Raw genomic sequence first — 14,582 nt, 5'->3', positions numbered from 1 at the left:
AAAAATGGTCCTACAGCAAACCATGGGGAGCAAGTACTTCTCCCTCGATCCTGAACCTTTTCCTGGCAAACTACCAGAAAAGTTTAGTTCATCTGACTTACCAAAGTTTAAAGCCACGGACAATCCCCGTGATCATCTATTGAGCTTTGTGAATGCCATGAACTTGAAAGGCGTGGACAAGTCCATGTATTTACCTGCCTTTCCTTTGTCCTTGGAACCTGTGCCGCTCAAATGGTACTATCACCAAGACCCTAAGCTCTTCCCCACTTGGGAAGACTTTGTCAATGTCTTCATCAAGCAATACTCGTCGAACATGGATTTTCAAGTCACCATGCGCGAGCTAGAAGTTCTCTTCCAAAAGAAAAATGAGGGTTTCACAACCTACTTTGCTAGATGGAGGGATCAGGCGGCCCAGCTAATCAATAGGCCTCCCGAAACATAATTGGTCCAAAAATTCATTGACAACCTGGACCCGGCCTACAGACAGCACCTTAGGTACCTGGGACTTGACACTTTCAAAAGAGTTTATGATGTGGGAATAAAGATCGAGGATGATCTCGCAAAAACAATACAAAGTAAACCCGCATACAAAAGCAACACCTACAACAGGGGCAACACGTCCCAAGCCTAAGAAGTCCATGCCGTAGAGGAGACTCCCGCCCGAAGAAGCCCTGGAAGATGGGTCCGAGACCGAAAGTTCGCCCCACTCGGGTCAACTTTGGTACAAGCCTTCGAAAGACTAACCAATCAAGGTAAGTTGAGACCTATAGGCCCCACCCGTGACCCTCCTGTCAAAAGCAAATACTGGGTCGAAGGTACTTATTGCAAGTTCCATCAAGGAAATGGGCATGACACCGAAAACTGCTGGAACCTAAAAAATACAATCCAGGACATGATAGAGGATGAAGTAATACTTCTCCCTAACGTTGGCAAACCCAACAACAACAAGAGCCCACTCGGCTCTTGTCACATCTCTCTCGACCAACCAGAAAATGAGAACTTCGACCCCACGGTGTACATTACGCCTCAAGGTGCACCACTCGCTGTGGTCCCTATGGATCGAATCGAGGGAGAAGTGTGCGGTGTGTGGGATGATGATGCTGAAGATAAATACCTATTTCAAGTGTCGAGCCAGGACCTCTTTACTGAAACTTGGCCCGGGTATGCTCACATCGACACCACCCCTCAGGAGCCCGAGGTCGACAACCTCACCCGATCCGGAAGGATTTACCAACCAGATATTCGCCCACCTCCTATGGACGACATCCCAGTTAGGCAAACTCCTGAGAATGGACGGCACGCCACCGTCGCAGAAGTCATCGAAAATCCTCTCTTGAAACAACTAAAAAGAACCAAGGCCGAGATTACTATATGGGATCTCATGTGTACTTCAAAGGAACATCGCGAAAAGCTTATTCACTAACTTGATCTCATCTCGGTGCCTACAGATATCACACCTGACTCATTGGTTAACCATGTCACGAGAGATGCTGGAGAAAAGGCCATAGTTTTCACTGACAAAGACTTGCCCAAAGAGGGGGGTGCTCACAATAAAGCACTTTATCTAGTGGTTGGATGCAAAGGATAAAACATCCCCCTAGCGCTCGTAGATAACGGTTCGGCGGTTAACGTTTCCCCATTGCGAACCGCCCATTGCTTGGGGCTTGGAAACGATGACTTCCAAACCTCCACGCAAGGGGTACGAGCTTATGATAACTCCCGAAGGCATGTGTTGGGAAAAATCAACCTTACCATACAAACCGGGCCTGTGGCACGCACCACGGAGTTTCAAATAATCGACATCAAGCCCACTTTCAACCTCCGCTTGGGGCGACCTTGGCTCCATGACTTAGGAGGTGTGGCTTCTACCTTGCACCAAATGGTTAAACTTAACCATAACGGGGTAATACTAGAAATCCGCGCCCCTCCTCTCGACGTCAGTTGTACTATGGTTGGAACGGCCGAAACTGCAGACGACCTTTACGGGTTTCAAATGGAAGAAACAATCCAGTTCATCGAAGATTATGATCCAGCATTCCTAGACCCGCACGCATCCCGACTCATCCCTAAAATGTTGTTAGCTCAAGGCTATTTCCCTGGAAGAAGGAATGCACATTTCATCCTTTATCCATTGGGCATAAGGAAGAAGGAATGCACATTTCATCCTTTACCCAACAAATCTACTCCCTTTGGCTTAGGCTGTGAACCAACGGAGGAAGATATTGCTGACTGTCTGTCTGGGCTACGCCTTAACAAGGCCAAACAAACCACCCTCCTTCCCCCATATCAAAGAACCCTTAACGGGATGTTCGTTCGGGAAGGAGAAGGACACCCATGCTGTGATTTCCCTGAACCCTTCGTTCAGGATGGCTTGCTAAAACCGGGATTTGAAATCTTCCATGACTCCCACACCTTGGATGAGGCACCCCACCTCACCAAGACTAAAACAGCTGAAATATTGGACAACCAGGCTCTAAGGACATTGTTTAACGAATCGAGGCCTATGGAGGACGAGACTGTGATGACTACCCTAGCTTTACAAGATGAAGGTTTCGATCCAACCCGGTTAATCGCTCCTGCATCAACACTAGAAGAGATCGAGAACGGATGGGTGAAGACATATCAGTGGGTCAATGCAAAAGGAATAGAATTCAAGATGAGTACCGGTGAAGGACCGAAGTTTTACGAGACTAAACCCAAGCCTTGAGCCACATAGAGCACCTTAATAAAAAGCGCCTAGTAGTTCTTTAGATTGGTAGAAAAATAATAAAGACTTTAGATGGTCCTAAGACCCCTTAGAATATAGGTCAAGTTTATTTCAGTGTGTTTTCCTTACTTTCCAAATTAATAAAGGCGTAATATTTCTCCTAAAAATTCTAACACTAAGTAAGCACCAAAAGTACTTGCAAAATACAAAAATAAAGAGGCGGCCCACTCTAGGCCCAACAAACGAGGCCCACTTGGTCTTGAAATAGTGCCATGGGAACCAATTCCCGAAACCCACAAAATAAACCGTACCCTCCCCTTCATATTCCCAAAACATAAAGGTCAACCAGTGTCATCATAAAAGTCAATCCATGCAACCCAAAGAAATCAAAGGAAATCAAAATTCAAAACAAATGCAAATGTTGCTTAAAAAGGGAATTAATAAAACGTAACCCCATCATATCCTTCAAAAGCGACACGCACCTCAACCCACCCAAAAGCCTTCACAAAGATCTTCATATCTTCCACACCCTAACTCCATTTTTAAAGCCGTTTCAAGTCACGGATAGAAAAAAATTATCCGGACAAAAATGCATCTCACGCTAACAGTCAAAAAAGCCTCCGAAATAGCCTCAAAATCAATTTTTATACAAGTAAAAAAAAGCATAGCACTAAAACGAAAAAAAAGAAATAAATGCAAGAACACGTGAAGCAAAGCGTCAAAAACGACCGCCAGAAATCATTTTCAGCGCCCAGGGCTGGCCGCCGAAATCTTTGACGCCCCAGCCTGGGCGTTGAAACTCTCTGCCTGCCTAAATTTTTTTAGAAGTGCTCGTCATTTTATCCGCACTTAACGGAAAAATAACGAACACTTGGGGGGGTACAGCACGTATCCAAATAGGCTCACCAAAAAATATAGCCATACAAAAAGTAGTCGAATTTCATTATTTCCGCGACTTACGGCAAACAAAAAACGGCAGACGAAAATAATGATAATACTTCACTCATTTGACCGGTTAAGTAATATTCTTCCATCTCAGGGCATATCTATCAAAATCCGGCATCTTAGAATTTATTCTAGCTAGAACTACGCGCGACCAGATTCTGACAAGATACGTAGGCAATCCTTACCAAGGATTCGGTCCAATAAAAAAAAAACATATATAAATTGTGCAAAAAGTGTTAGACATATAAAAATATAAAAAAGAGGAGAAACAAAAAATGAAAAATAAAATACGCCTTTATTGAAAAATAATAAGAAGGAAAACAAAGTGCTAAGGAATGAAAAAACAAACACAACTGAAATAAATAAAGGGCACCTACACCCTAGCAAGAACTACACTACTCTAGTTCTTCCGGATCATCAAATAAATTCTTGTAGAGGGCAATATTCGCAGGATCCACCCCCACAGTCTTTTGCGCTGCCCCTATATCAATCTCCATAAGAACCGGCTCCTGGACACTAACTTCCAAAGATACCAAGGCTTCAGAAACATTCTTAGTTATAGCCCGCTCAGCCTCAAGGGCACAGACAATGATGGGATAAGGATTATTATCATCAACTAGACTAGTCACTGTTTCTACAGGCGGCTGAGCCTTCCTAACCCATACATTGTTCCGGCGACGATCTCCGCGAGAGCTTGCAACAGCAGGCCCCTTCATGTTAGGCATCTTTTTTGGCCTGAAACTGGAACGGGGAGGAACTTCCTTTCGCTTTCGATCAGGACGAGCTTTCACAGTCTTAATACCATGGGTACGAGGTTTGGCAGAATCAGGACCCTCATACTTAACACGAATACGAGGTATCAAAAGCTCAGCCGGCTCCCCATTTCGAGCCTCGGTCCTCACAGCTTTATCATCGGAGCTCATCCACAACTTGTAGATTTCAGAAAGACCCGCAAAGCCATTTGTAGCTACGGCCCAACGCGGGAGACCATCATAATACTTAGCCCACGCTAGAACCCGTGCTTGTAAAAAGGCCGCTACTTTAGGTGGTACAGTATCAGAAAAGGGGATAGTCTGCCTTAAACCGTATTGACGCATGACTCGGTAAGGGAAAATATAAGTGGGCCGAGATAGCCCCAACAAAGAAACATAAACCGACACATCAGAACCCCCCGTCATAGTAGTCAAACCCTACCATGGTACCACCCACTTAATAGAACAGATACCGTGAGTAAAAAAGGAGGCCCACTCGGCCTCGTCCTGGCCTCGGTGCAAATATTTTCGGTTACCCAAGGCTATAGGGCGATAATGTTTAGGATCGGCAGGAGTTTCCAAGAGCCTAAGCCGTTCCACGAGCCAAATCTGCAAAAAACGGGTACGATCAAAAAATAATAATAAAAAGAAAACGGTTCCTGGGGCGCAGTTTCAACGGCCAAGACCAGGCGCCGAAAATACCAGCGCCCAGCCCTGGGCGCTGAAACTCAGCCCCAAGGCAAGACGAATAAAAAATATATATGCGAAAAAAAAAAAACGTATACATGCGCAAAGAAAAAAAATCAATTACCTGCAGTAATAGGGGGCTTCCCTTAAAATATTCAGACTTGGCGTCCTTCTTCAACTCATCTGCACTTAGCAAAGTCTCGGCAACCACCAACGGCATAATAGAATAACAACTTTCCATCTGGCTAATCAAGGGGATCAACCTTATGTCACCGAACTCACCATTGTTATTCGACAGCAAATAATGATTCAACAAGCAAAATACAAGGGCTCGAATATTCAATTTCTGTTCGGTCATATTCTTACTAGGCCTAAAGTGATGTTTTACAAGTTTTGCCAAATTAACCTCATCACCTACAACAACTTCAGCAAGCATGTTAGCATCTAGTCCTAGGAAAGCCCCTATGGTTGTTTTACTCTCTTCAATAGTGCCAGGAGTGGCAGGGGTAGCATTAGTAGGATAACCAAGGATCGCAGCAAATTCATCTTGCAAAGGACATATTTCGTTGCCCCGAAAGACAAAAACATGATGATCGGAATCCCAAAAGCTTAGGGCTGCGTGCAGGAAATTATAGTCAATGTTAATTTGTTGTAAGCCTAAAAGTGCCTCTAAGTGGTATTCTTTCAACAAAGCATTTTCTGTAGGATTAAGGGCCCGTAGCCAACGCTTGACAGCCCGTTGGAGTGAGAAAGTAGGAATCGACATGACGAAAGCAAGGAGTAACTAAAACACAGCAAAGAAAGAAGGAGATTGAGAGTGATGGAAAATAGGGACGTATCTAGCCCCTATATATAGCTGAACGCATCAAGTGACATCCTGATCCCATTCGGAAACGCGTTAAGAAACCGAAAGTCAAAATTCGCCAGGAAAGGACTTTCAGCGCCCGAATCTGGGCGCCGAAATAATTAACGCCCAGCCTTGGGCGCCGAAAATGCAGCACAAGGCCCAGATTTCACAAAACGCGGAACAGGAAAAGACTTAAAACCGCGTTGCTAGACACGAGGCCCTATTGCAATTAAGATCAAGCCCAAAAGCACCTTTAAGCTCCCAAATAGCAAAAATGAATGGTAAAACTTGGTCGAAACATAGACTTATCTCAGGAAACATATATGTACACTTTTCAAAACAAATATGAAATATCAAGGTCATTCTTCGAAACACCAAAAAATGTTGTTAAGTCGTTGGTGTCTCAAATAAAAATGTTTGTGTGTCAAAAGATTAAATCGGGTCAAGCTAAACCGAATGATATTAAACCTCGTCCCCCGAAGACTGAAGTCGCACCCCACGACTTCGCCAAAATAGCACACCACTATGAAAGGTCGCTCGCACATACGAGCACGGCCCCGAACATGATTAAAAGACGTTATGAAGTATACGAAAAATGACTAACAAAGCCCAAGTGCTTGGGGGCTCGCGTAAAGTATACTCCAACAAAAAAGCGCGCAATCTAAATCACATTCCCGGACTGCGCTATACGCCGTCCCATGTTTGGATGATCTCAAAAGAATAGGTTCGACCGCAGAAAAGGGTCGTCACGGACACTTGTACATGGTCCTCTGATCAAAGACCAAGTGGTGGCAAAAATCGAGCCATAAAGACTAGCTCAAAACCACGAAAGCAGACGGTCGCAAGACAAAGGTCCGTCTGAACCCGTTGTCAACCCACGTTCAGGTTACAACTAAATTCGAGCATCCCTCGATAGAATTCGCTCTTGCAAGAATGAACAAAAGAAATTCTCAAAAAAAAGAAATCACAATGAACAAAAAATAGAGACTTGCCCACCTCAATCAGGCAAGATCGCGCCGCGAACCACGCAAGTTCCAAATCAAGGAAAAAACGAATTCAGGGATGTCCACCCTTAGCGGACAGGGCTCGCCCACCTTTAACGGGCGGGGTCTGCATCACTAGCCGCGCAGGTCCTCAGTTTTCCAAAAATGAAATTTTCAAAATTTAAAATGAAACAGGCTCGCCATCTTCAGCCGGCGGGGTCTACGGCGCAAACCACGTAGGTCCTCATTTTTCAAACAATAAACACAAAACAAATTTCAAAATAGATTCGTCCACTTCTATCGGACGGGGTGTCCACCCTTAGCGGACAGGTTCGCCATCTTTAGCCGGCGGGGTCTACATCACAAAACCGCGTAGGTCCTTATTTTCAAATTTCAAAAATAGATTCGTCCACTTCTATCGGACGGGGTGTCCACCCTTAGTGGACAGGCTCGCCATCTTTAGCCGGCGGGTCTGCGTCAGTAACTGCGCAGGTCCTTAGTCGCTGCAGCGATAACTTTTTCTGGTTTTCCGTTTTTCCAAAAAAGAACGATGTGAGTAGCTTTCCCTTTTTCCAAAGATTGGTTTTCCGGTTTTTCCAAAAAAGAACGATGTGCTGGATTTTCGTTCGTTTTACGTCCCATAAAAACAAGGGGGTTTTCTCGTTTAGCTAACCCTGAAAATGAGAATCTTTAAAAACATTTTTTACCTCGTGATTGGGCTTGGCCAGGCCCAATTACACTTTATAGCTTTGATTTCGAAAACATCTGTAGCTACTCCCAATTACAAAGTGAGAGGGTTTCTACGCACCTTTAGATCCTTCCAATGACAAAGTGAGGAAGTTTCTATACTATCAGTTGCCAAATCCCAATGGCACGTGAGGGATATGTCGACACTTCAAGTGATGACCCTTAAGTCAAATGTTATCACTCGGGGGCTCGTGAGACCCTCGCCAAAACAGGTCACCATGGCTTGTGCGACGCACTCCGTCTAATACTTTGACCATCGTCTTACTCCAAGACTCAGTCAAAGTGGGGGCTAACTGTAGACACCTACGTTTGTCCCCATTCCCGAAAGAGAAGGTTCGATGATGAAAGCGTAAATCTCCAATTGACAACGCATCTCCTATAAAATAACGAATCTCGATCACCCCTTTTCATTTCACCCGAAACCTGCTATTTATGGAAACCTGCTAAAAATAGTAACTGCCGTAATCGGTAATTGTTAAAAGTGGCAAGTCATAAAAGATAGAAACCTGTCAAAATTAGGTGTTGCACTCCAACATAAATCCTAAATGAGATAGAAATTGCGAGAGAATCCTATTCCTAATATGATTCGAAAATAAGAGTCACGTATTAATTAAAATCCTAACGAGCCTAGAGTTCGTAAAGGGCCCAGACGCATCCCGTCACAAGGTTAATACGCACTAAAAGACTCAATTAAATCTCAAATACTCCGGATTCTAGGAATCCGAATCTGACTAAGAAAAACAGCCCAGATCCTATTTTCAACGCCTGGCTCTGGGCGCCGAAATCTTCGGCGCCCAGGCCTGGGCGCTGAAAATACCTGGTACGTGTTTTTTCCTAATTCCTCGTGGATTAGAGTTCTGCAATTCTATCTTTCCACGAACTCTTTTCTATAAATAGGGCCTTAAGTTCGACGTGAAAAGGGACACAACACACAATTATATTTCTGAGTATTGACTCTGAACCCCTAAGCCTAAGCCTCACGCTGCAAAACCGATCACGCGTTCTATCGCAATCGATCCATAAATCGAACAGAACGTATCCTGTCCCATAATTTGAGATCCGTTAAATAAAAGGAGAAATAGCAAAGTCAAAGTGGTTAGTTTTCTGAGAACCGTGACGCACCTCTCAAGGGTGCGTCGTAATGTGTCCTTTTTCTATGGTTTAATTGCTTTCCTCGCCCTTTTATGAATTGTTAAACTAACTAAATCTGATTGTTCGATCACGCCTAATAAATATGATATTTTTGGGAAATTGGATTATCATGCTAGGTCCCTTAAAACAATCTAAATCAGATAATTGCGCTCGATCTAGTACTATATGTTGCATATTGTCAAAATCAACTCAGATTAGTTTAATAGTTAACGCATGTACATGCATATGTACGCTGCAAAAAAGTACTTTTTGCAGCGAACATTGTACGCTGCAACAAGTTCTGACTTATTGCAGGCCCCCCAGTTGCAGCATACGATGTACGCTGCAACATGGGTCTAAAAGCCCGCTGCAATAAGGGTTTTTTCTACTAGTGTGTTCCTTCAATTATTTATGTTGAGCTAGTAAGGATATCCTGCCCCTGGAGTTATCGAAGAGCGAGTACTCCTCTCGGTAGTTACAGTCCCCCGAACCCTCAATCTCTACCCTGCGGGTGTACGTTGAGCGATCCCCACCACCAGGGATCAGAAGGGAACCTACGGCTGTCGTGGTCAAACATAATTGCACTCCCTTTATGTCACGATAACCGGGTTTTGTCAGTTTTTCTCATTGTCTTTAAAAACTGAATGGCGGCTCCTATATTACTAGTCAATTGGGTGTAAACTCACAGGAAATCCAATTACACTTGATTTGACAAAAAGAAGCGTCACACCCACGAGGGACGAGGTCACGCATTAGCCTCGTGCTTTTTCGACCCCCTCACAGTGGCGACTCCGCTGGGGATAGTGAAGGAAATACTCGTGCTCGTAGGTAATCAAAATAGCCGAAGGGTGAAACGATCCTACCCCGCGTTTATTTCCCCATCAAGTTGGGACGACCTGAAAATCAGCATATTAATGTGAACGGGCAGAACCGCATAACGAATCTTGGCTCCCTTGGTGTTTCATCTCGGGAGTTGGGACTAAGGATACCCATCGCCAACCGGGGGGTGCATACGCTTCGAATGTTGTCCACTCGGCACCTTCGCTAGTAGTACACCCGTCCCAAACCCAATCGCTCGCCCACTAGGTGCCTCTCACCTGCATGCCCCCTTTGGCTTGCACTTGCGGGTTGGCCTTCTGGGACGAAATTCGTCTGTTGAAAACACTACCCCGACCGGGGCATGTGGTGGATCTGCGATAGAAGCGGTACCAAGCCAGGCGCAAATAACTACCCATAGAAGCCTATCATAAACTACATGACATATTATTATTGCCTCATGATGGAATGTTAGTTATGTGTAGCGAAATATATGATTGTGTGTGACAAACTATCCTAGAAAAACCAACGACCTTAAAAATTGCCCAAACATTCATAAACCAATTTGCCAAAGAGTTATACCGAAATACGTGTTCCGGAAACCCGAACGATCGCCACAAAAATAAGAGACGCTCGGGATGGCCTGTAACGAATCCCACAAACGCTAAACGCGTAAAGGACGTTATTAGGCAAGCACACAAAATCGAAGTCGCATGAACAATCTAAATAAAATAATCGCGCTCGATCTAGTACTATATGTTGCATATTGTTAAAATCAACTCAGATTAGTTTAATAGTTAACGCATGTCCCTTTAATTATTTATGCTGAGCTAGTAAGGATATCCTGCCTCTGGAGTTATCGAAGAGCGAGTACTCCTCTCGGTAGTTACAGTCCCCCGAACCCTCAATCTCTACCCTGCGGGTGTACGTTGAGCGATCCCCACCACCAGGGATCACAAGGGAACCTACGGCCGTCGTGGTCAAACATAATTGCACTCCCTTTATGTAACGATAACCGGGTTTTGTCAGTTTTTCTCATTGTCGTTAAAAACTGAATGGCGGCTCCTATATTACTAGTCAATTGGGTGTACACTCACAGGAAATCCAATTACCATTGATTTGACAAAAAGAAGCGTCACACCCACGAGGGACGAGGTCACGCATTAGCCTCGTGCTTTTTCGACCCCCTCACACCTTCGTCCGGCAGGCCTCGTCCGATGCTTATTCGTACGATGCGCTTCCGATTAAATTCCCGGTTCCGGAATTTATTTCCGATAAGAACAATATTTAATATTTCCGATTTCGGAATTAATTTCCGTTTCGAACAAATATTTAATATTTTCGTTTCCGGAATTATTTTCCGATTCCGATAATATTTCCGATTCTGACAATATTTCCGATTCCGGCAATATTTCCATTTCCATCAATATTTTCCGATACGTACCATGTTTCCGTTTCCGGCAACATCTACGACTTGGATAATATTTATATTTCCGATACGATCCATATTTCCGTTTCCGGCAATATCATCGTTTCCGGAGCATTCATTTCTTGCTTGTGACGATCTCAGCTCCCACTGAAACCAAGATCCGTCGATTCCGAATATCCATAGATGGAGTATTTAATGCCATTAAATACCTGATCCGTTTACGTACTATTTGTGTGACCCTACGGGTTCAATCAAGAGTAAGCTGTGGATTAATGTCATTAATTCCACTTGAACTGAAGCGGCCTCTAGCTAGGCATTTAGCTCACTTGATCTCACTGAATTATTAACTTGTTAATTAATACTGAACCGCATTTATTAGACTTAATATTATATGCATACTTGGACCAAGGGCATTATTTCCTTCATTTTCAGCGCCCAGGGCTGGGAGCCGAAGATTTCGGCGCCCAGAGCCAGGCGTTGAAAATGGGATCTGGGCCGAGTTCCTTGTCGGATTTGGACTCTTAGAACACGGAGCTTTTTGAGAGTTATCCGAGTGTTTTAGTGCGTATTAACTTATGACGGAATGCGTCTGGGCCCGTTACGAACTTTAGGTTCGTTAGGAATTTAATTAATACGTAACTCTTATTTTTGAATTATACTAGGAATAGAATTCCTTTGTAAATTCTATCTCCTTTAGGATTTATGTTGGAGTGCAATACCTAATTCTGACAGGTTTCTATCTTATATGACTTTGTCACTTTTAACAACTACCTTTTACGGCAGTTACTATTCTTAGCAGGTTTCTATAAATAGCAGTTTCGGCTGAAATGAAAGGGTGATTGAGATTCGTTATTTTATAGGAGATGCGTTGCCAAGTGGAGATTTATGTTCTCATCATCGAACCTTCCCTTTCGGGAATGGGGACAAAAGTAGGCATCTACACCACTGACATGTCTTCACCCATCCGTTCTCGGCTTCTTCTAGTGTTGATGTAGGAGCGATGAACCGAGTTGGATCGAAACCTTCATCTTGTAGAGCTAGGGTAGTCATCACAGTCTCATCCTCCATAGGCCTCGATTCGTTAAACAATGTCCATAGAGCTTGGTTGTCCAATATTTCAGTTGTTTTAGTCTTGGTGAGGTGGGGTGCCTCATCCAAAGTACGACAATCATGGAAAATTTCAAATCCGGGCTTTAGCAGGCCATCCGGAACGAAGGGTTCAGGGAAGTCACAGCACGGGTGTTCTTCTCCTTCCCGGACGAACATACCGTTAAGGGTTCTTTGATATGGGGGAAGAAGGGTGTATTGTTTTGTCTTGGCTGGCTTAAGGCGTAGCCTAGACAAGTGGTCAGCAATATCTTCCTCCGTTGGTTCATAGCCTATGCCAAAGGAGTAGATTTGTTGGGTAGGGGATGGAACGTGTAGTTCTTCTTCCTTATGCCCAATGGAGTTCCCGGGAAATTGAAGGAAATATGTCCTTCACCCAAGGTGCATTAAGTCTAATACCAAGGTTCAGATTAATTGCGAACAATTAATTCAGTCAGATCAAGTGATCAGAACAGCTAGCTGGAGCAATGCTTCCGATCAATGAGTTCTAATGGATATTGAACTCACAACTTACTCTTGACTGAACCTACAAGGTCACACCAATGACACGTAACAGATCACCGGATTAAATGAATCGGAAATTCATTTAATAGCTTTTCGGGATTTAAGTTGGAAACGTATTATACGATACGACCTTGCATCGGAATCGTATATCGTATCGCGAATATTCGTAAGCTAGGCGAAATGAATAAATCGTATCGTACGACGGTGATTCGTCGTATACGAAACGATAAATAATATATCGGAAATATATTAAACGCGAATACGAAGAGCGGCCCACGAGCCGAGTGCACGAAGCACTCGAGGCCCATGGGCGCGCGATAGGTGAGCAAGCAAAGGCCAAGGCAACACGGCAGCTCCGAGCGGAGCTGCGCGTGTGCGCGCGGGCCTGTGCAGCGACACAGCCACAGCAGCTAGGCCCATGGCCCAGCGCGTTGTGCTTGTCTCACGCGTGGCTTGCTGGCCAGCCTTGCCTCCGGGCTTGGTCGGTTAGTAAGGTTATGTAAATAACCTTATGACCTAATTTCCAACTTACTGCAATCACAATTCAGATTACTCAAAACCCTAGAGACACAGAGAACCCTAATTCTCTCTGTGCCTCCAAAGTGAGTTCTTCATAAAAGGCAAAGTATCTTGATTAATTATCTAAGCTACGATTATCAAGACGGATCTGATCGTGTCGGTGAACCAAGTAGAGGAACGACAATTGGAGTTCTTTGTTCGTGTTCGTTGACGGATTATTGTGGAAAACACGCTTCGAATGTAAGTATGCTTAATTTGTGCTTTATACATGTTTCCTGGCTTTGGGGATTGTTCCGCACATGTTATTATATTTAACTGTATTCCCCTACAGTGGTATCATGAGCCTTATGTATTCAAAGCATGAATTAGCATGATTATTATTGTTTTTGCATTTTCGAAATTTTTGGAATTTTTGTTGATTTTTCGGAATTTTTTCGAATTATGGGATTAATTGCGAAATTAGCAGTTCCGAAAGAAAAAATCGCTTTTTCGATTTTTAAAACCCTAATCTGATGGAAAACGATTTTCTAAGATCAATTCATGAGAATAGAATTGCGAAAACAGGCCTCGGAGCATCAGTTTTTGGGCGTTTTTGTTAATTTTTTATTAAAAATTAAATGTGTCGGACAGTAATTCAATTAAAAGGTCGACCTAAACTACTCGGAATTGCTTGAAATTTTGACACAATGTTGCTGGGTACATGCTTGAAATTTCAGTTTTTTCCGATAAGTATAAACCCTAATTTTGCTTTTCCCCAATTCGTAAAATTTACCACCCTAATTGAATTTTAATTAATTTTGGATTAATAATTCGGTTAATTGGGGAAGGGGATATAATTTCATGGGTCAGTGGCTAATTTTAAAAATTATTGGATTAAAATTTTGAATGGTTTCGTTAATTTTAATCGCACTTAAACCAAATTATTAATAATCTGAAATTTAATTGTTTATGAATGATATAAAGTTTCGGATTTTATTAATTAAAAGTTCAAACTTTAAAGTTGATTCGATCGTTCTTAAAAGCTTGAATATTGTTAGCCCTTGATTTATTAATTTTACGAAATTGGATTGTCGTTAAAGTTTATTAAATCGTTAAAAATCGTTGTTTTTCAAAAGTTAAATCGTAACCTTTTTTGAAAAATAAAATTAATGCAAGTTCGTGAATTAAATTTAATTTTAATTAAGTTGGTCCGTTTTACGAACCAAAAACACGAACATGGGCATCAATCAAATCCACAAATCACTGCACCGGCAAATAACAAGAAAGCACGGGACTGGTTATTCTCGCGGAAACCCGTGTAGGCGGTGAATGAGCAGATTTCTCGCAGTCGGGCGCCGGCGGCTGACTCAAGTGCCCCCCGAACCGCGCGAAATGGTCGCCCAGACAGTGTGACTCAATATAGACATGA

Source organism: Spinacia oleracea, chromosome 1 (genome assembly GCF_020520425.1).
Source record: "Spinacia oleracea cultivar Varoflay chromosome 1, BTI_SOV_V1, whole genome shotgun sequence".
NCBI classification, from domain to species: Eukaryota; Viridiplantae; Streptophyta; class Magnoliopsida; order Caryophyllales; family Amaranthaceae; genus Spinacia; species Spinacia oleracea.
The sequence above is the reverse complement of the archived record's forward strand: the minus strand, read 5'-3'. Positions refer to the sequence as shown.